Source organism: Suncus etruscus, chromosome 3 (assembly GCF_024139225.1).
Source record: "Suncus etruscus isolate mSunEtr1 chromosome 3, mSunEtr1.pri.cur, whole genome shotgun sequence".
In the NCBI taxonomy this organism is placed as follows: domain Eukaryota; kingdom Metazoa; phylum Chordata; class Mammalia; order Eulipotyphla; family Soricidae; genus Suncus; species Suncus etruscus.
The window spans coordinates 125,447,136-125,468,282 of record NC_064850.1 but is presented as its reverse complement, the minus strand read 5'-3'; the positions used below and the strand labels follow the sequence as shown (position 1 = coordinate 125,468,282).

General features: G+C 33.7%; 1 non-coding gene across 1 annotated transcript; it reads left to right on the top strand.

Annotated features, from left to right (window-relative positions):
- The first annotated feature begins 3,356 nt into the window (after positions 1-3,356).
- Positions 3,357-3,463, top strand: LOC126005573 (U6 spliceosomal RNA). Its single transcript, XR_007494621.1, has one exon. It is a non-coding gene; the product is annotated as a U6 spliceosomal RNA (small nuclear RNA).
- Positions 3,464-21,147: the final 17,684 nt, after the last annotated feature.

The following is a 21,147-nucleotide window of genomic DNA, read 5'->3' as shown; positions in this document are numbered from 1 at the left end:
GAATAATTTATCTTAGAGTTTCCCAGCACCAGAGTACAAAACTCGCCTTTTGAGGATCCTCTTGAGAAATGGACCAAATTAAATCTGAAGGAAAGAATGAGGTAGGCCTTTATTTAGTGAGACAGTGGAGGGTTACCCTGGAGAACATTGCTAGCTAATGTCCAGAGCAAATTAGAAAAAGGTAAGTATAAGTAGAACTTGAAGGTTTAAAAATTGGCTCTCTTAAAGCTTTTAAAGCTAGGACATATTCTCTAGAAGGTCTTTTGTACCACAGGGAATATCTCTAACTCAGTTGGAAGACACTTAGAACAAAGGGAATTTGCATTGAAAGAGGGGGTAGAGCAATACAAAAGTAATAGATGATTTAAAACTGGGGGGGACTCTTAGAAGCATCATAAAAGCATAGGGTTTACAAGCATATCAGGTATAAATGGAGAACAAAGGGAACAGTAATAAAGGGGAGAGTAACTATTAAAAATGCTGAGCACTCTTCAATGTCTGATATAAGTACTGTTACAGAAAATCATCAAGACAAGAACATTGCTCACTTTATCCATAATATCTCTGTCCATACATTACTGCCTTTAGGAGGGAGCTGCAGGGCTTACGATATGGTCATCAGTGAAAGGACTTGGTGGAATGCCTGGATATTATGCAACTTGGTGAAAGAAAGATTCAGATGAGACTGTTCCTGATTCCCATTTAGAAATAAAGTGTTTGGAAATATATAGCCTGTGCTGGGGGTGGTCAGAAACAATGAAATTACAGATGAAAGTTTTTAAACGGATGTCTACTAAGACAATGCCCCATAGTTCCCTTGAGCCTTGCTAGTAATAATTACTCTGTAAATCCTGAGCACCACTAGCTGTAGCCCTGAAAAAAAAGAATAAAATTGAGTATTTGATAAGGTAGTAACTCTAAGATCAAGATGTATTTTCTGATATCATTGACTATTGGAGGGGGGTTGAGCCAAATCCAGTGGCACTCAGGAGTTTTATCTTGGCTCTGTGCTCAGAAATTGCTTGTGGTAGTCTTGTGAGACCATATGGAATGTTGGGGATCAAACCCAGGTCCTTCCCAGGTCAGTCCTAAGCAAAGCAAACACCCAACAACTGTTCTATCACTCCGGCCACAATGGCCATTTCTTTTTTTTATTTATTTAAACATCTTGATTACAAAAATGATTATAGTTTGGTTTCAGTCATAAAAAGAACACCTCCATTCACCAGTGCAACATTCCCATCACCACCCATTTCCTTCCTCTCTCTGGACCTGTATTTGAGACAGGCATTCTACTTCACTCACTGACATTGTCATGATAATTGTTAGTGTAGTTTTTTTCTTTTCTTTTTTTTAGAAGATCTCTTCTTTTTTTTTCTAACTGCACTCACCACTCTTTGTGGTGAGCCTCATATCGTGAGTCAGTCCTTCCATCCAATAGCCATTTCTTAATTAACTAAATAACTAAAAATGGTATCAAAAGAACAAGAAGAAATTGTATGAAAGCAAGAGATTTCATGTTAAATTTAGGTACCTGTGATTTTATAATGTTTTGTTTTTCTTGCACACCATGGATGGAGTAATAGTATTAGGATGGAGATACACTAAACTTTGCTGGTGACAAAAATTTACTGGTTACCTTCTTGGTTTAAGCAACTTAACTCTTTTTTTGTTTGTTTTTTTGTTTTTGTTTTTGTTTTTTTCGGGCCACATCCGTTCCTGGCTAAGCGCTCAGGGACACCTGGGGATCGAACCGCGGTCCTGATCCTTGGCTAGTGCTTGCAAGGCAGACACCTTACCTCTAGCAACACCTCACCGACCCCATCAACTTAACTCCTAAAGTCGACTCAGTTCAACTCAACTCAAGTCAACTCAAGTCCACTTAACTCAACTCACTCAGCTCAGCCCCCTCAACTCAACTCTACTTAACTCAGTCAGAATTTCTTTGGCTTTCTGTCTTACTGACAGGTTCTTAATCTTACTTGCTGGGAACTGGCAAAACAGAACTCTAAATAACTTATAATTGAAATTGTTTGGAGAATTGAGGAAAGCTAAATGGGACACAGTAGACAGACTGAAGAGTATAGAGCAATGCAATATTATAATAGATTAAAATAAAGTTAAAGAGTGTTATCATCTAGCTCATTAAATTTGTGCAATGGGGAATTATCTAGAACCCAAGTTTAGAAATTTAGATCTAAAAATGAAAAATATAATCAAAATACTAGAAAAATGATAAATGTGAAAAGTATGAAACATCAGATCAAAAAGAAGCAGACATAATGCAGAATAATAGTATCAAATGTCATGTGTTATTACTCTTATTAAATAATTTAGAAGTAGCAATATGAGCTTGGTAGGTAGGAGAGTTAGGTAGGAAGTAGGTAGGTAGAGATGAAAGAAGCAGAGAGTTCTTTACTTACATAATTCAACACTCCAGTTAGGGGATGAATAGGACTTTTGATGCAGGTTTTAAGTCCTTTAATTAACTAACATATTGACAGATTTATCTAAACTTCAGCACTAGTAGGAAAAAAATCATTTTTAAGGTAAAACAGCACAACCAAATGGCATGGCCTTAACATGAAAGTTCTATACAATTGTTTTCTTTACTATTTTTTAATGAGAAAAAAGTAATCAAGTAGCTTAACTGGGGTTCAGGATAAGGACAGAGGTGATTAAAGGAGAAAATTCATCACAGAGCTGAAAATCCACTGATATGCTGACTTGGATAAGTTTTTTTATACATAATTTTATAGTTACCAAAGTGATTTACAAATCTTTCACAGTAATATTTAAGGCACATAGTGACAATGAATCAAGACCATTTCCACCACCAGTGTTGTACTCCCTCTGCCCCTGTTCCCAGCATGCATCCCATATCTCCCCACATTGCCCCCAGTTACACATTGCTAGTGTAACTGCTTGTTGTAGATTGGGTATTGATTCTGTTGAAGTTGACTTTGGGTTTGGTGTTAAAGTCTGATCATTTTTTATTTCCATTCAGTATTCATATTACTCTTTGGTCTTGGTAATATCCATTCAACATTTAACACAATATTTTAAACTCCATGCATATTATCTTATAGAAGTTATGTGTTTTTTGTGGGACACTAAAGTCTTTTTTGTGCTGTTTTTCTTAAACCACAAAAAATAAAAGTAAATCAATGTAAAAACTGACACTAAGTAAAATAATTTCAGTATTACTATTTTATTCACAAATAAATATTCAATTTTGTATGTCTAACTTATATATGTTTATGTATATATACAATATATAATAAATATAAAGTATATATTATAAATAAAATAAGTGATAACTATGGCTAGTAAATAACTTTGAAAGTCAAATTGCTGTGCTCGCTTCGGCAGCACATATACTAAAATTGGAACGATACAGAGAAGATTAGCATGGCCCCTGCGCAAGGATGACACGCAAATTCGTGAAGCATTCCATATTTAAAAAAAGAAGTCAAATTACTTTAAAATTGCACTAGATTATGATTTTTATAATGACCTTAATCATATTGAAATTTTTCTTTGTCTCAATGTTATTTTTAAATTTTTATTTATTTTTAATGTTTATTGAAAGCATGGTGATTTACAAAGTTCTTCATTGTTAGGTTTTAAACATACAATGTTCTAGGGCAATCCCACCACCAGTGTCAACCTCCTTTCCAATTCAGAGTCCATCCTATTGTACCACCCTCGCACCCGCTCCAGCCGACCAGTATAACAGACCCATTTTTATGTTTTGATTGTTAAAGTTTGTTACTCATGATTTTATTGTTGTTGGCTGTGGCTAAGTTTTTAAAATCAGTATTTATCTTTTGTTTGTTTGAGGGCCCCACCCAGCTGTGCTTCAATCTTGCTCGTGGCTTTGCACTCAAGGATCACTCTTGGTAGGAACAAGGAATGAGATGGTGCAAGACTGATTGTATGCAAGACAAATGCTTTCCTAATTGTATTCTCTCCAGGCTCCAAAATTATTATTTTTAAAACTCTTTATATATAATACAAATGCATTCTGTCAAGGTATTTTTAAGAACGATAGGAAATGTTTTATATTATACTATCAGTAAGTTTTGTAGATTGGTATATTAGGCGTAAGTACTATTGATGTATTATGAGTACACTGGTTTAACCTCAATGACACACTGGAGAAAAAGAGAAATAAAAATCAGTTTATCTAAGCTTGATTTTTTTATTATGTTCTTAAAATAATAGTTTGATCTTTGGCCTCTGACAGGAAATATCTGCTCTGCTCTGTGCAGATATATCTAATAATTCCTTACAAGGCTACACAATATGCCATTACACAATTTAGCAGAAGAAACCAAGTCAAGTTATATTTAGAAAAGCTAACACACAAAAATCCTTGAGCTGGAAAGAAAGTGAGCTCTTCCTTTAGTGGCTCCATAGTGCTTGAGTTCTATTAACCACCTAACATTTCTGGAAAGGAAATGAAGGTCCAGAGGGCAGCATACATTAATGGAGCTACTGAACCAAAGCCTAGGTTTTGCCCTGTAAATAGCAAAAGTGCTTCCTAGTCCACATCACCAAAGACAACTTGCAGAAATCAGGAAAACACTCATCTCAGTTTCTGCCTTTTGATGTGATTTTCAGCAACTGTGATACCGTGACATTTGCATCCCTTACCCCATGTTAACTCATACATTTGGGAAGATCCTTACGGTTTTAATGAAATTTCTTCTATTGAATTTATTTTTTTTTCCTTTGGAGGCACCATTATAGCACTCACTAATTATAATTCACAATTCTTAATTATTTGATTTGTAATTATTTGGTAACATGTTAGACTCTAAGATGATCACATTTTAGAAGACAGAAATCATGTTTTGCTGCTTTCATGGGCATATATAAAATCCTTGTGGTTTACCAAAACTCTGAAAATACAGTTGGAAATTATTCATAGTGCTCTTGCTTATAACAGCCTTCCTATGCTAAGGGAAAGCCTCTCTTCACTGGCTAAAATGCACGTTGTATCAGAGTTATTTGATGTCCAGAAAGCCTATAGAGTCTTTTAATATGAAGCTTTTTGGACACAATTTTCTTAAAAAGAAAATAAGGTTCATTAAGAAAATGAGAAAACCCTTATGAAAGATTTGACTTCGATTTCAGACATGGAGGACATACTATTTTGATCAACCCAAATCCAAACACCAATACATAGCTGGTTGGTGAAAATAATGTCTTTTTCTTGTACATACTGTTACTTCTTAAGTCTTTCTGTCAATTAGGATAATGTCATAATGTTGAAGGGTCTTTAGAAGTAAAGTTAATTATTGACATATTAATTTTCTTGCAAAATGAAATAATTTGCAAAAATAATTAAGAAGTCTACTTTCCAGAATTTTATTGAAAACTTATGAATGTAATATTCAAATTCTTATTTGTTTCAACTTCAAAACATAATAAAAGTTTACGTCATTAAAATCTAAGCAATATAATTTAACAGGGAAATTAAAATGTAGATGTATAATACCTTATTGTATCTATTTCTATTTCTAACTTTATTTTTTTGGTTCATATGTAATAATGTTTGCAAATTCCCCTAATATAAGTTTACTTATTAACTATTTCACAGAAGTTCTCCTTCTCCACTTTACTGATCAGCAAAAGCAATTACAAAAATGTCATTAGGTATCATTTTGATTTTAATATATTTGCTTAATTGCTTTACTAGTAAATTGTTGATTTAGACATATCTGGCAAAGTAGCATAGCAACATTTTGAGGTCTAATGTTAGTTAGTTTTTTCTGACGTTCTCTAGCATTTTTGTATTAGAAATTCTTAATTTTTGCCATCCTTGATAAGTATTACAGGCCTCTCAGTTAGATGCAGAGGATGGAAAGAAACAGTATTTAGAAACAGAGGGAAGCCACAAACTCTATGTGTTAATTATTCATTTTAAGTGGATGATCTATAGGAGTTATGTAATCTAAATTTTTAGAATAAATACATAAATAAATACATAATTATTTATAATTATACAAAATGTATAGAATATATTTTCTGGGGCCGGAGAGATAGCATGGAGGTAAGGCGTTTGCCTTTCATGCAGGAGGTCATCGGTTCGAATCCCGGCGTCCCATATGGTCCTCTGTGCCTGCCAGGAGCAATTTCTGAGCCTGGAGCCAGAAATAACCCCTGAGCACTGCCGGGTGTGACCCAAAAACCACAAAAAAAAAAAAAGAATATATTTCCTGACACTTCTAATCATTTTCTACAAGTTTTTGCCCTTATTTAATTATCTATAAGGATCAATAAAATCAGTCTTATTGGAAAATAATTAGCCATTTCCTTGTCTCATCTACCCAAATCATAGAGCAATCATTTCTAAACAATAAATAATAATAAATTATTTACTATTTCTAAATAATTTCCTAAAGTAATTACAAAATTATTTCCTAAACATTATTTTCTAAAATTATTACATCAAGGTCAAGTCACGATAAAATGAGCTTGATAGATGATTACCATCAAATTCTCAGACTTCAGCCATATATCAGCCAATGCCATAATGATATCTTATAGCTGGATATTTTGGAACAGAATCAAGTCTTACTCTTTGTCACCATGTCACTTAGCCTTCTACTATCAATAATATGTCCTTGGTTTTTCCTAATTGCATAAACTTATCTTTTGTTTCTGTGCCATATTCGGTGGGTACTCAGGGCTTTCTCTTGCCTCTGAGTTTAGTGATCAGTCCTTCTAAGCATGGAGAACTAAAAACAGTGCCAGGAATCAACCTCAAGTCAACCAAAGCAAACTTCCTACCCATTGTAAGTCAGAGGGAGAGAGATAGACCCAGAATAGTTTCACTCATTCATGGGTTTTAAGAAAAATAAAATACATTCTTGTAATAATTTTAAGAGACAAAAGAGAGGAGGGATGGAAGTTCCAGCTCACTACATGAAGCTCACCACAGAGTGATGAGTGCAGTTAGAGAAATAGCTACATTGAGAACTATCATAACAATGTGAATGAATGAGGGAAGTAGAAAGCCTGTCTAGAATACAGGCGGGGTGGGTTGGGGATGAGGGAGATTTGGGACATTGGTGATGGGAATGTTGCACTGGTGAAGAGGGGTGTTCTTTACATGACTGAAACCCAACCACAACCATGTTTGTAATCAAGATATTTAAATAAAGATATTAATTTAAAAAAGATTGATAGCTTTTATTGAGAGTTATTATTTTCAGTATTCCAATCAGAGTGGGTGTTCTTGATGATTCATTATGATTAAATTCAAGGCTAGGCATCTTTGGCAGAAACAAAAAAAAATCATGAATAACACTCATTGCATATTACCTGGAAGTATATAATTTGATTTTTCCCTTTTAATACCACAATGAGTTTAATTGCTGGAGTAAAATGACTACAGTCTATTTACAGCAGCCTTTATTCTTTTCCTCATATATTATCAATAGACTATTTGTAGAAAGGTATTTTGAAATGAGATATTTTTCTTTCATAAATCCATCAGTTGACTTAATTGATAAACAAAAAACATATTTAAGTCTTAATCTATGAAATAATAATCTGTTATTGCCAGTATATGTCCTAATTATCAAATTCTTGCATGTCTGACCACATGGAGCCTCTTCAAGCAGGGTCTTTGTCTATAAGCACAATCTCTGAGTTTCTTGAAAATTCTCAACATTTTCTCTCTAAAATTCTTCTCAGATAAGCTATCAAGGTGCACTGACTTGGGTGAAAGTAGCTCTTCTGAGTCACATAGAGAAGCACACTGCAGATCTGTCTGTCTGCTTCAGTTTTTTGGGGATTGCATGCCACTAACACATTCTCTTCCTGCCCTGAATGCCCTGGGCATTAGTAAACGAGGTGGTGTTCCAGAGAAGTTTTATACTATTCTGTTTTGGCTTTCCCTGATAGTTGAAGAATCAGTGTCTGATTATGTGAACCAATATATTAAATGCTTCTGAGACTGTCTTTCCAATCCAGCCCAAGAATTCATCTGACTCTACTATCCCCCTATCTCTCTCTTTTCCACCTTCATTCCCAACCACCAAATTCTCTCTGTTCCTAATTCTTTAGTGGGTGTTGATTACCAGAGAAGTTTTATACTCTCTTGGTTCCATCTTGGAACTGCTTCTCAAGGCATTGAGTGAACACATTACATTCAACATGTTTCTGGCTTAAAATTGCAAGACAAATCAAGTGAAGGGTGATATAGGAGCAAACACACACTTTTACACACACTATTTTAGATCTCCATTTTGTTATATCTTTATGTGTTGAAAATAAAATGTTCTAGTAAAACAATAGAGACACATTCCTATTTTCTTTTAAAGAATCCCTTAAAAGATTTGAAAATATACAGTGATTTAAATATAAGGTATATTTAACTAAGCCCGTTACATGTAACCAATCTCATCACCGCTGCTTATTTTTGTTCCTTTGAGCAACATGGCCTCGCCACACTGGTTTTGACTATCCACATCCACAATTCCCACATCAAGGTCCTGAGATTGCTGGTGAGACCACATTCTCTTCTTTTCTGAGTCTGACACCCCAGAGGTAGCCAACGTTTTAGCATATGTAAATGCAGCCTGCATAGCTCTGACATCCCTGCCATTGATGGAGTCCTTTACTTATTTTCTGATTTCTCACATAGAACAGCCCTGTTGAGTATAACTATTTGTTTGTTTGTAGTTAGTTTTTTTCTTGAAACTTCTAAAAAGTCTTTTCTGGGTCCTTTTCCCCTCTGTACTAAAGACATACACTCACCTGTTTTGGTGCCACATCTAATAGTCTTCTAACTTGGTTACAAAGAGCAGAAAAAAAAAAAGGGAGAGAAAGACAAGAGGGAGGTTATCAGTCCAGATAAAATAATGCCAACCCCATCATTCTAGCATATAGATAGGCATTTACATTTAAGCATATTTGCTGGTAACTCAATATTTCATTGTCTTTTTTTCTTTCTTCTATCTTCTCTAGGGTGAGAAATTAATCCTAAACTTGCGCACCTGCCTCTTCTCAGATGCATCTGCTTCCCCTTGATCAATAGATTAAGTCTTTCTGAGATAATTTCATCTGATCAGAAAAGACTAGAAATAAACAAATACCTAACATTGAATTTTAGAATTAAAAAATTGACAAAAGAACTTCTTTTATATATACTTATATGTGTATATACATGTATATATATATATGTATGTGAAAATTGTTAGATGTTCTATAATTATAACCTTCACATTTCCTTGACATAAAATCCTTTAGGTAACTCCCTGTGCTTATATAAAACATATGTTGAATAAAAGCTATTCTTTGAGACTGAGGAATTTGATGAAATAAGTATTTTTAAAAATATATGCATATGGGGCCGGAGAGCAGGCATGGAGGTAATGCATTTGCTTTGAATGCAGAAGGTTGGTGGTTTGAATCCAGGCATCCCATATGGTCCCCTGAGCCTGCCAGGAGCGATTTCTGAGAGTAAAGCCAGGAGTAACCTCTGAGCACTGCTGGATGTGACCCAAAAAACAAACCAATATATGAATATATATATGCATATAAAAGAAGTTAAATACAATTTCAAGCTAATCATCAGAATTGTGCTTATGACAATTCTCTTAAACTTGAATAGGTGATAAATACTTTACAGCTGCTAATAAATTTAATTTGTGGACCAGTATAGGAGATTTTTATTTCCTAATTGTACAAGGAATGAAATAAGCATATGTGTTTTAAAATTTGTTTTCAAAGCTGGATGGCTTAGATGCAGAATCTCACCTCTGATAGTCATTCTAAAAGAATGTATTTTATAATTCAGAAAAGTTATTGTTTGGTGCAGATCAGAAGCTCCTCTGATATTGCAGCTATGTTTTATATTAACAAAGCAAGTTCCAGAAACCTACTGGAATTCCCATATATGGTATTTTTTTGTTATCAAACTAGAGTTTTCACCCTTGAATCATCACAAGTGCACTTATCTGTAAAAAGAGAAAATAGACCTTCTCTCCTATCTGTCCTTTTAAGGCAATAAAAGTGATAAGATTTCTTTTCACTAGGGCAACTTGCTTATTTCTGACTTTCCTTATTTTTAATAGAATAAGTTAAATTTTGGCAGATTTTTCCCCATTGACAACATAGCTAATTTAACTACTTCTTTCTCCATAGGAAAGGAGCAGTGTGTGTGTGTGTGTGTGTGTGTGTGTGTGTGTGTGTGTGTGTGGTGTGTTTGTGTAAGAGTGTGAAAATAAAAAATAAGTGGTCAAGAAACAATACATTTTCATATCAAACCATTAATCTATTTAAATTATATTGGAGCATTTTTATTTTATAAATATTTTTAATTCTTAAATTACACATTTTTTCTGAATTCAGGAAACATGCATTTCTTTCTAAACAGGAAAAGAGAAAAGAAAAGAAAAATGCTTTTATTATTTTTAGAATGTACTAACAATTCTATCATATAATATATTATAGAATGTTAATAATAATATATAATTTAATATGCAATTGCTTATTCTTTATAAGATTTAAAAACACCTTTAATGTCCTTATCGCTCCTTATTAAATATAATGGTTTTCATTACAATGTGCATTCAGAAAACTCACTTTCCACTGTTGTTAGCTATGTTCTTTCAGTGTTTAAGAAAGTAAGATAGCATTTCTTGAAAAAATAATGCATCATTTTTCATACTGTACCTCATCAATGTATATCAAAGCAATTAAATTTAATGGAAAAATCCTGTTCACAGGGAAATTTGTTTCACAGTTAGAAACAGGTAAATTCATTTAGCAGTTGGAAATATTGGCAATACAATGAGATTAGATAAATTCTTTTTTTTTTTGAGATTAGATAAGTTCTTAAAAGTCCACATTTCTGCCATGCATTTTTTAGACTTTCTCATATTTTAATCATGAAAATAATATTGCTTTCTCATATAATTCAGTCCATAAATTTTTTTCTAGACCATCTTTCCTAAATCATCTTACAGTATAGCACTCATTTATCAATATCCACAGTGTAGAGTCTAAACTAAAATCTGAGACAATGAATATCTAGTTTTGTTTTTTGTTTTTGCTTGTTTTTTGTTTGTTTTTGTTTTGGGGCCACACCCAGTGATGCTCAGGAGTTACTCTTGGCTATGTGCTCAGAAATCGCTCCTGGCTTGGGGGACCAGATGGGACACTGGGGGATCAAACCTCATCCTAGACTGGCACATGCTAGGCCTTACAGCTTGTGCCACTGCTGGCCCCAATAAATAGCTAGTTTTATGTCTACTTTTATTTCCAGTCATGTGGCACTAAACAAATATTTTTTTTACATTTCAAAACCTCAATTTGGAATAAAAAGTAAACTTTATCTGACCACACAGCCAAATGTCAAGGACTTTTAAGAGAAACAAAGTCAATTTAAAAGATACAAATTGGAAATACAGCTCTCATATATGCAGTAGATGACCATGATGATGAAAATGAAGGGATTGATATATCTTTATAAAAACTGAAAAATCATCTTTCAGGAATAAGTAGTAGAATATTTATTTTTGGGGGGAGTATAGGCAATTTAACAAACAATGATGACTAAAGCCCAAAAGACAGGGCCTGTAGTCAGTACCAATGATTCAGTCACATGGGGAAGGCACATGATATATGGTGTTGCTATTACCAGAGTTGCTGGGGGAAACCAGGTTTTGGGGGCATATAATATCAGGGATTACTGATCCACCTCCCAACTCAAAATGTTTCTTTGTATTTATGACTTTTGGCCAGTAAAAAAAAATGAACTTTTTGAGATCAGAGAGATAGTACAGAGGGTAGAATTCTTGACTTGGATGTAGCCAACTCGAGTTCAATTCCAGACATATTAGATGGTCTTCTTTTTTCTTTTCTTTTTTTGTTGTTTTTGGGTCACACCCGGCAGTGCTCAGGGGTTTTTCCTGGCTCCGTGCTCAGAAATCGCTCCTGGCAGGCAAGGGGGACCATATGGGACGCCAGGATTTGAACCGATGACCTTTCGCATGAAAGGTAAACACCTTACCTCCATGCTATCTCTCCGGCCCCTTAGATGGTCTTCTTAACACTACCAAGAGTGTTATTTGAAAAGAGAAAACAGAATTTAGCCCTAGAGACTGCTGACTGTGGCCTGAACATTTTATTTTTTTAAATAAACTTTTAAATTTTGTTGAATTGTTTTTATCAATATAAAGTGGATTTTTGTTTCATTATGAATGCATTGCATGCTCTTTGATAAACGTAAGGAAACAAAATAACCACCACTGGCAATGAAATTAAGAAAACCTTCTGGAGGACTATTTACGTAAGGCCTTATGTGCATGTGTGTGGATACATGTGTGTATCTATGCAGATCTATTGTCATCTCTCATCTGTGATCTATGTATGTGAAAAACACAAAAAAGAAAAGTGAATCTAAAAATGGAACAAACCTTGTTTCAATAAGTTAAGGACACACATGTTATTAGTAGAATAAACACATAATCTAGAAGACAAAGAAAAGTATTATGTAACATATAGATTAGAAGATTAATTTTATGCATTAACTTTTGTAGCATATTTCTATATTTCAAAATAATACTCTAAGGCATATATTAACATATAAAGACTTTTTTAAAACTTTAAAAGGTTGATGGCAGAGCAAACTGTGACCAAAATGAAAACTGTTTTTGTTTTCCGTTGAGAGAAAAATCATTATTTTGGCGGTATAAACAGTAAAGATTAAAAATATCTATTCTTGGGTTCAGAAAGCATTATCTTCTGTGCTTGATTTTGTTGTATATCAGTAAAGTGTTAGTAATATTACTAATAAATAAACTAAAAACAGCATTTAAACATATTTTTCCTGCTGTATCTTCAGGCTACATTTTAGCAGTGATTGTCAATATGACAGAAAAGTATATAATTTCAAGTGAACTGTAAACTCTATTTGTCTCATGCAGTTTTGAATACAAAGTCCATTGACCTCAATGAGTCATGTGTCTTTTAACAAGTTCAATTTATAATGTGCAGTTGTTTTTAAAAATAAAAACTAGTTTCCCTTGTCCTGATCCAAAGCTACAAAATAAGTTAGCAAATATTTCCTAAATACGTTATCTCTACTAGATGTGTTACTGTATTAATTTCTTAATGCTTTCCAAAGAGCTAATATATTAGCATATTGATGAAAAATTTTGAATTAATACATTGCAATTTCCAAGACAATTTTCTTGCTTTTCAACTTCTTGCTAATGCATAAGTAATGATAACACACAAAAAATCTTAAATTCAGAATGTAATGATCCATATTGCAATATAGAATACACTAAACATGCTGAGTTCTGTATCTATAAATATCTTTGTTTTCTAAATGAATGAATTCTGTTAGTAAACCGTTATTCTGTGTAGTAAGTTATTTCCTTTCATCACAGATTTTGATTAATGCAGTATGCATTGTTTTCAAAAAGTGCATGTGTCTATTTGAAACAATAAAATTATCAAGGATGAATAATAATAATGGTAATAGTATAAATGGATAGGTGAACATAGTATACATTTTTAATAATTTTTATTGTGACCAACATGAATTACAAGTCTTTCACAGTAATATTTATGGTACATAGTGACATTGAATCAGGAATATTCTCACCACCAGTGTTGTCCTCCCTCCAACCCTATTCCCAGCGTCCCCCTCCTTTGCCCTCCAGACTGCTAATATAACTGGTCCCCTCTGTTTATAGCTTGTTGAAGATTGGCTATCAATTATATTGTCATTGACTTTGAGTTTGGTGTTTAAATCTGATCATTTTTTATTTGTACTCAGAGTTCATACAACTGTTTGTTTCTGGTATCATTCATTTTATCCCCTCAATTTATGAGGTAAAACAAAATGATTCAATTTATGTGGTTCTGTTTAAAAAAGAAAGAAAGAAAATAAAGAAAACAAAAATTAAAAAACAAAACAAACTTCTGAGCGCATAGCCAGGAGTAACCCCTGAGCGTCAAATGGGTGTGGCCCAAAAACCAAAAAAAAAAAAAAAAAAAAAAAACAAGCAGAAAAAACATGGTATACATTTTTAAAAACCTAGAATACCACGATGAAACATCAACTTCCCAGTTTCTACACTTTCTATTCTTCTCCTAACAAACTCTGACCTTCTTTGGTGTGCTACGCATTAATTTGGAGTTAGTGAGCATTTCCTGAATTCCAGAACCAGTGATCATGCCCAGTGAATCCTGTTTTGCAAAATTAAAGCATCGGATCTTGCTTATCTACCCAAGTGTCCAGTCCAGATTTTTCCAGAGAGGAACTGTGCTTAAATATTGATGGAAATCTAATTTACAGTGGAGTACTTTACTAGACAGACAAATAAAGACAGCAATCGATCAAGAATTTCCCAACTATTAAACCTCAGGTGTTCTCGATTTCCTTTCCCACCTCATAGCGATTCTATCCCTGATGTCTTACAGCATTTATCAAAGTCCTTCCAGCCATTCCAAAGAGCAATGAGACTGGAGTTTGCCTTGGTCCTTCAGATGGTCCATGGGGGGACTTCAGGACTGGCTCTGATGATGCTTCAGGGACCACCTGGTCCTGGGGGATTAAATGATGACCATGGTGACTATGCAAGAAATATGACTATATCCTATCTCTCTGACTCTTCACCAGTAAATAGTGTTGGACAGCCCAATACTATTTTTTAAGTTCTGCTTAAATAAACATGGGAACTATTTATTTAGTTCTTATAGTAATATTTATTTTTGTTGTTTATCTCATCATCATCTATTAAATATTTCTAGTTTTGTTTTGTTTTATTTTTGATGGGTGGGCGTTATTTCAGCTAGATATGCCTGTGTTCAGGGCTTACACCTGGCTCTATGATCAAGGATCACTCCTGGAACTGCTCAAAGTTTGATCAGACTGTGGTGAGAGGTGGGAATGATGTGTTTTTATAGCATGAATGGGGACTTGGGTCCTTTGGTGGTCATGAGTGTATGTGAAAACTAAGGTCATTAAGGTCAACATCATTGTAAGCACATGTATGTATGTATGTATGACTACATGTATGTATGACTAACATTTTTAGTGGGTGAAGGTAATACAACACATAACTAAAGGAATTATTTTCACATTGATTCAGATGACAAGGCAAAAATGCTTGCCTTGCCTGTCACTAACTTCAGTTTAAAACCTGGTACCACACAGCACATACAGTTCCCTAAGTACTGGCAGGAATGACACTAGAGAACAGAGGCAGGAATAAGACCTAAACAATATTTAGATGTGGCAATACTCCCCTCCTAAATTAAGGATTTTTATTTGTATAAGGAAACAAAAACAGTGTGACAATCTATTACATAAATCACTAAAAGTATGACATTTTCTTTTATTTTTATGTCAAATATTACTACTTCATCTCTATATGCTCAGACCTTGGCAATCACATTTGCTTAGATAAACAGCAAGTGCAATATTCAAGGTTTAAAACATGATTAAAGAATTGCAATTATTGACTTTCAAATTAATGTTCAAAATATCAAATCATAGAGAAAAATATAAACTTTATCCAATATTAAATAGAAACATATAAAAATAATGTTTTTTGTGTGTAATAGTGATGACAAGACAGGTTTTGACAGATAATTGAGATAATTTCGAAAACTGAATCTGTTTTAGTGTCTAGGTAGAAAAACACTGAAAATTAAGAAGAATACACATGTTTTTTATAATTTTGGTTTACTTGAATAGAAAACCATTTTTTTTATTTCTGAGTAAAGTTAAAGCTGATTATCAGGAGGTTGTAATTGTTAGTTTAGCTGACTTGAGAAAGATCACACAACTCTATATCTTACCAATGAGTCCTTGAAGAATTAGATGGTCTTTGCTTTATGAGGACTTACCTTTAATATTACAAAGACAATCATATTCTGGTTTTCAGGACTCTGAGCATATTGCATGCAGAACTAGTTACTAGTCACAGCAGAATTTAAGATAAATACTTGCTTGGGTGAGTACTGGTGAAGTCAGGCCTCATTGTACATCCTAATGCAATTTTACCTTCAATAGAAAATGAACGTTCTTGCATTTCTAAATTTCCTTATTTCATTTACTGATCTTCCCAATTCTGCCTACTGTTTTATTTAACAACTTAATAAAAGTTGTGAGATTTTTCCTTTGGATAGGCTCTAGGGAATAATTTCTATGTTCTGTTTCCTAAGGAGGAGCTTTATGATCCAATAAGAATTATTGCAATCCTGAGTTCATTCTTCAGGGAAAGAGCATACATCCTGGTTTAATATAGAATTTAATTATCACCAACATTAATATATGATGACCACTAAGAGAATAAGTTATTGGGGGTGGTGCAGAAGAACGATTTTCTTAGTTAGATATAAATAATGTGCATGGAAAAGACTTTTTTGAGTGAGTGACAGCTTCTAATACTTCTTGTCTTCTTTTGGTTTTGTTTTATCATCCACTTTGGGTGGTGTATCTTTTTCTCCACCTAGCCTAACTTGCTCAAGATTTATCTTATTATTTCTTAGGCCACTCTTTTCATTCTTTTTATTTTACACCTTAGAAATATGCCTTTGATAATGCACTCTAGTTGAATAAAGCATTTAGGTCCTGTTCTAAGTGATATTGAATTTAATCCTGGGGTCAACAGGACTGAGTCGCTTTGCTGTTTCTAATCTACTTTCTGCACCTTTTCTGGGATATTGGCTAGGACCCATCCTATTAGGATTTCTGACACAGAAGGTCAATAACTCTTTATTTCATCCATAATTTTATATTTTATCATCCTATACTGCTCTAAAGTTTCACAGTTTTTTGTGACAAAAATGAAATCTATCACTAAACTAGATTGCTTTTTTTTTTTTTTATCTTCTTTATGTTAGCAGGAATTTATGATTCTTTTCTCTTCACTTTCCAGTTTTCTTTCTGGCAAAATGCCCTTTTTTCCCCTACCCTCCACGTATGTATCGATAACATTTTAACAGTCTTTCCAATGAGGGTCTAATTTTGAGGTTGAAACAAGCTGATTCCTCTAAGTTGAATTGAAAGTTAATAATAATGGGAACATATAAACACTTTAAGGTGCTTTTATTGTTTTTGCTTTTTCTTATAGCTCTCAGAGTAGAGCATGTAATTAATTGTCTCAAGTTATTACAAGGAATTGAATTCCTTTGGATGCCATTATAAATATTGAAACTTCCCAACAGGAAGTATTTTAAATATTAATATGCATAGAGTCTTCCTAAGCTATGGCATCCCAACAATATACGAAACTCTGTCCTTGTTCACTTTTCTACGAATAAGGGTGATAATCACCCCAACAATTCTTAAGCATTGAGTACTATGGGATTGACTACTTGTTTTCAAAATAAACCAAGAGGATCAAGTCATTTATCTGACATGGATGATCCCAGTTTTTCTCCCCTGGAGAAATTCTCTCTTGAGCACGATCTCTCTTTCCCTCTTCCTTCTATTTATTTAAGTCAAACAATTATACTTTACAAAAGAAATGAATCTCTTTAAATCGTCTGATCACTGGAGAAATAGAGTTAACAGTAAATAAAACTAGTCTGGAGAAAAGATAAATGCCCAGAATTGCCAATAAATCATGATTTGTCAGTAGCAAACCAAATTTAGATCCTAGGGCCTACATAGTCTTCCAAGCACCACTGGGAGGGACCAATCATTTTATTTCCTGGCTTTGTTGTAAGAACAAAAAAAAAAAAGTTTTTTTTAGAGAGTTCAATAGATAAAATAGCTTCAATAGATTACTCAGAGTAGAGTTGTGAAAATATTTTTGAGGTTCTGGAACAGTTCAATGGGCTAAAGTTTTTATTTTGGTTGAAGGAAATGCAGATTCCAACCAGGCACCTGCAACCCTACCCAGAATTCATAGAGCCTTGAACTTTTCAGGGTGTGGCCTAAGCATTTGTGTTGTTGTTGTTCTTTTTCTTCCTTTGAAGTTTTTCTTTTTGAATTGATGCTTTGTTTCATTAAAAAATAAACTTCGGGAGTGGCGGGGGGGGGGGGCATAAAAAAAATAAACTTCATTTAAGAAGCCATTTGAGGGCCGGAGCAGTGCTGCAAGCGTTGTAAGGCATCTATCTGCCTTGCCATCGCTAGCCTAGGACAAACTGTGGCATCCCATATGGTCCCCAAGCCAGGAGCTATTTCTGAGCGCATAGCCAGGAGTAATCCTTGAGAGTCGAACAGTGTGGCCTAAAAGCCAAAAGCCAAAAAAAAAAAAAAAAGCCATTTGAACACTTGTAAATACATTAATAAAAATTAGTATGAAAATCTAATAGAGAGATATTAAGTTTTTCATGCAGACACAGAACAAACAAACCATTTGTAAAATAGTTCGAATTTGTAATTAAAATAAGTATCTTTTTGGAACAGTGGCGCTATTGGTAAGGCTTCTGCCTTTCACTTGCTAGCCTAGGACCGTGGTTCAATGCCCCGGTGTCCCTTATGGTCCCCCAAGCCAGGAGCGATTTCTAAGCGCATAGTAAGCAATAACCCCTGAGTGTCACCGGTGTGACCAAAAAACAAAACAAAACAAAATAGTTAAAGTAAGTACCTTTTAGATAATAATTCAAGTTTTCATACAAGATATATATATATATATATATATACATATATATGAGATTGTTTAAAATTAAGTACACATACATATTTAGTTTGATAAAATGGATGGATCAAAATAATCAATATACACATTTTACTGACAGGTCCTTATTGTCATGGTACATTTTAAGAAGATCTGAGTTTATTTTAAACGTTTTTAAATGGTTTTCTGTTTTAACCACATTTTAATTGAAAATGCAGGCCCAAATGAAAATACAATGGATAGGGTTCTTGTCTTGCATGAGGGCAACCTGGTTAGATAGCTGGCTTCCCATATTGTTCCCTGAGCTTCAACAGAAATGATTCAGGAGAAAATATCTGGGGGTAAGCCCTGATCATATCCATGAATAAACACATAAAATTGATTGTGAACATACAGTATTTACATAGTCCAGAGCTTATCTGTGTAGTGTATGCTTGAAAGCAAAACTGATTTCAACAGAAACAGCAGCTACTAGTTATTTCAAGAGCATTATGCCTATTAGGAAAATTCAAGTACCTAAAACAATTGGACAGTATAATACATTTCCTTGTTCTAAAGAACTTCACCCCTGTTTTCTCTGTTCCATGTTTATCAAATAGGCAATGCAACATTCACTGTTCTTGTTTCATTTGCTCAGGAAGATACTGATGCTGAGATCACATAACAGATAAGAAGACATTTCCAGTGCATTAAAATCTGGTTATCTTTGTAAAGAAAGTAAAGTAAGCCTTATGAATTATTTATTATGATTTTGTTTTAATTAGGAATTGTCATTACTGTAATATTTTTGTCAATGAGCACAAAAATTCCAACAAAATACATTAAATCTAGATAAACATAAAAAATACCATATTTATAACAAACTTCTATTTTTACTATATAGTTGTTAGACATCTACATTTTATGTTTAGATACATATTAAAATGAATATATTTTATCTTTCTTTATCTTGTAATAATAAACATTTTTATAATTCTAGCTTTCTCCAAAATTAATTTTTTGGGGACTGCAATAATGTGTTTGTCCTTCAACTAGTTTTTGTAATAAGATAAAGCATATATAAATAAATTAAATAGGATTTATTTTATTTATTCAATTAACTATATATATATATATTTTTTTTTTTTGTTTTTGGGCCACACCCTGTGACGCTCAGGGGTTACTCCTGGCTATGCGCTCAGAAGTTGCTCCTGGCTTCTTGGGGGACCATATGGGACGCCGGGGGATCGAACCGCGGTCCGTGCGCAGGCAAGGCAGGCACCTTAGCTCCAGCGCCACCGCCCGGCCCCCAATTAACTATATATTTTAACTTTTACTTCTAATATTTTAAATACCTGAATATTTGAGTTAACTCTATTTTAAATCTATGTAATACTAAATCTATCTTGTTGTAGAACTACCTAGTTGTCAATATTTATTTCTTTTATTTCCATAACCAAAACAATGCTTTTATAACCAAAAAATGATGCCTTTATGCATTGGTATTTTTTCTGAAAACTTACAATTGACAAATCCTTGTTTCTTAAAACCAAACACCACTTAAATATGAGCGCAAATTGTGATTTCCGTTTTATTTCTAAATTCTTTGAAATGAAATGAACTCTTTCCAGAAACCATCATCATATATATTCAAATAACATCAAGCCTTGGTTGAAAACAAAACAAAAAACAACTTTTTGTTCTATTATTAACCCATTTTTAGTTTTTCACAAAGTAACAAATAGACATTCAATGATTTAGCTCCATGTGGGATTTTGAGATGCTCCTTACCTGTGTTATGTTATTCCCCAGGTTAGTGGAGACATGTGTGGAGATCATCTAGTTGTGGCCCAATCAGATGGGTATGGGGCAGTCTTTGGAAGAGCATCTATCCTTCCATTTACCTCATCTTCCTAAACCTTTCCCTTCTACCCTCTTCTTACTTATGACTTCTTTTATTACTATATCCAGTTTCACATAAAGGAAGGTGTGTGCTGTGGTATAATGGGGTGAAAAAAGGTTGGTGTGCTCATCAGAAAGTGTGTAAACTACTTTTAGTTAGGAACCAAATGTGAAATTTGGGCAAAGTTCAAATCTTGTCTATCTCCTTTGGAATCAGGGATAAGAATCCAGGAAGCTGGCCTGGGAACATGCATTAGTTTGTGGTTTCTAAAATGAAAAACAAATTTGGGGGAACTATTCTAGGGAAACTCCACCTCTTCGGTTAATTTCATGCGATTAAAACCTGACTTTGGTTATTAGATTACAAGGTATACATTTTAATTCAGTTTTCTACATTTTAATTATAACAAACTTTTGAAGTGTTTTAAAATTAAAAAAATATTTTAATTTACCCAGTTGTGCAACAGCATGCTTCTCTACAGAAACAATAAAATTTGCTTCAAGAGGAGTATGCAGAGAAATGGCCCTGCTGCATTATTTTCATGTGGTATTTTAAAATCAAAAATTAGAAGATGATAATCGCTGAGTCTGAGGACTTGGTTCTTCAGCACTTGTATAAACTGAGCTGTTGTTTCCTCCCAGTTCAGCTAAG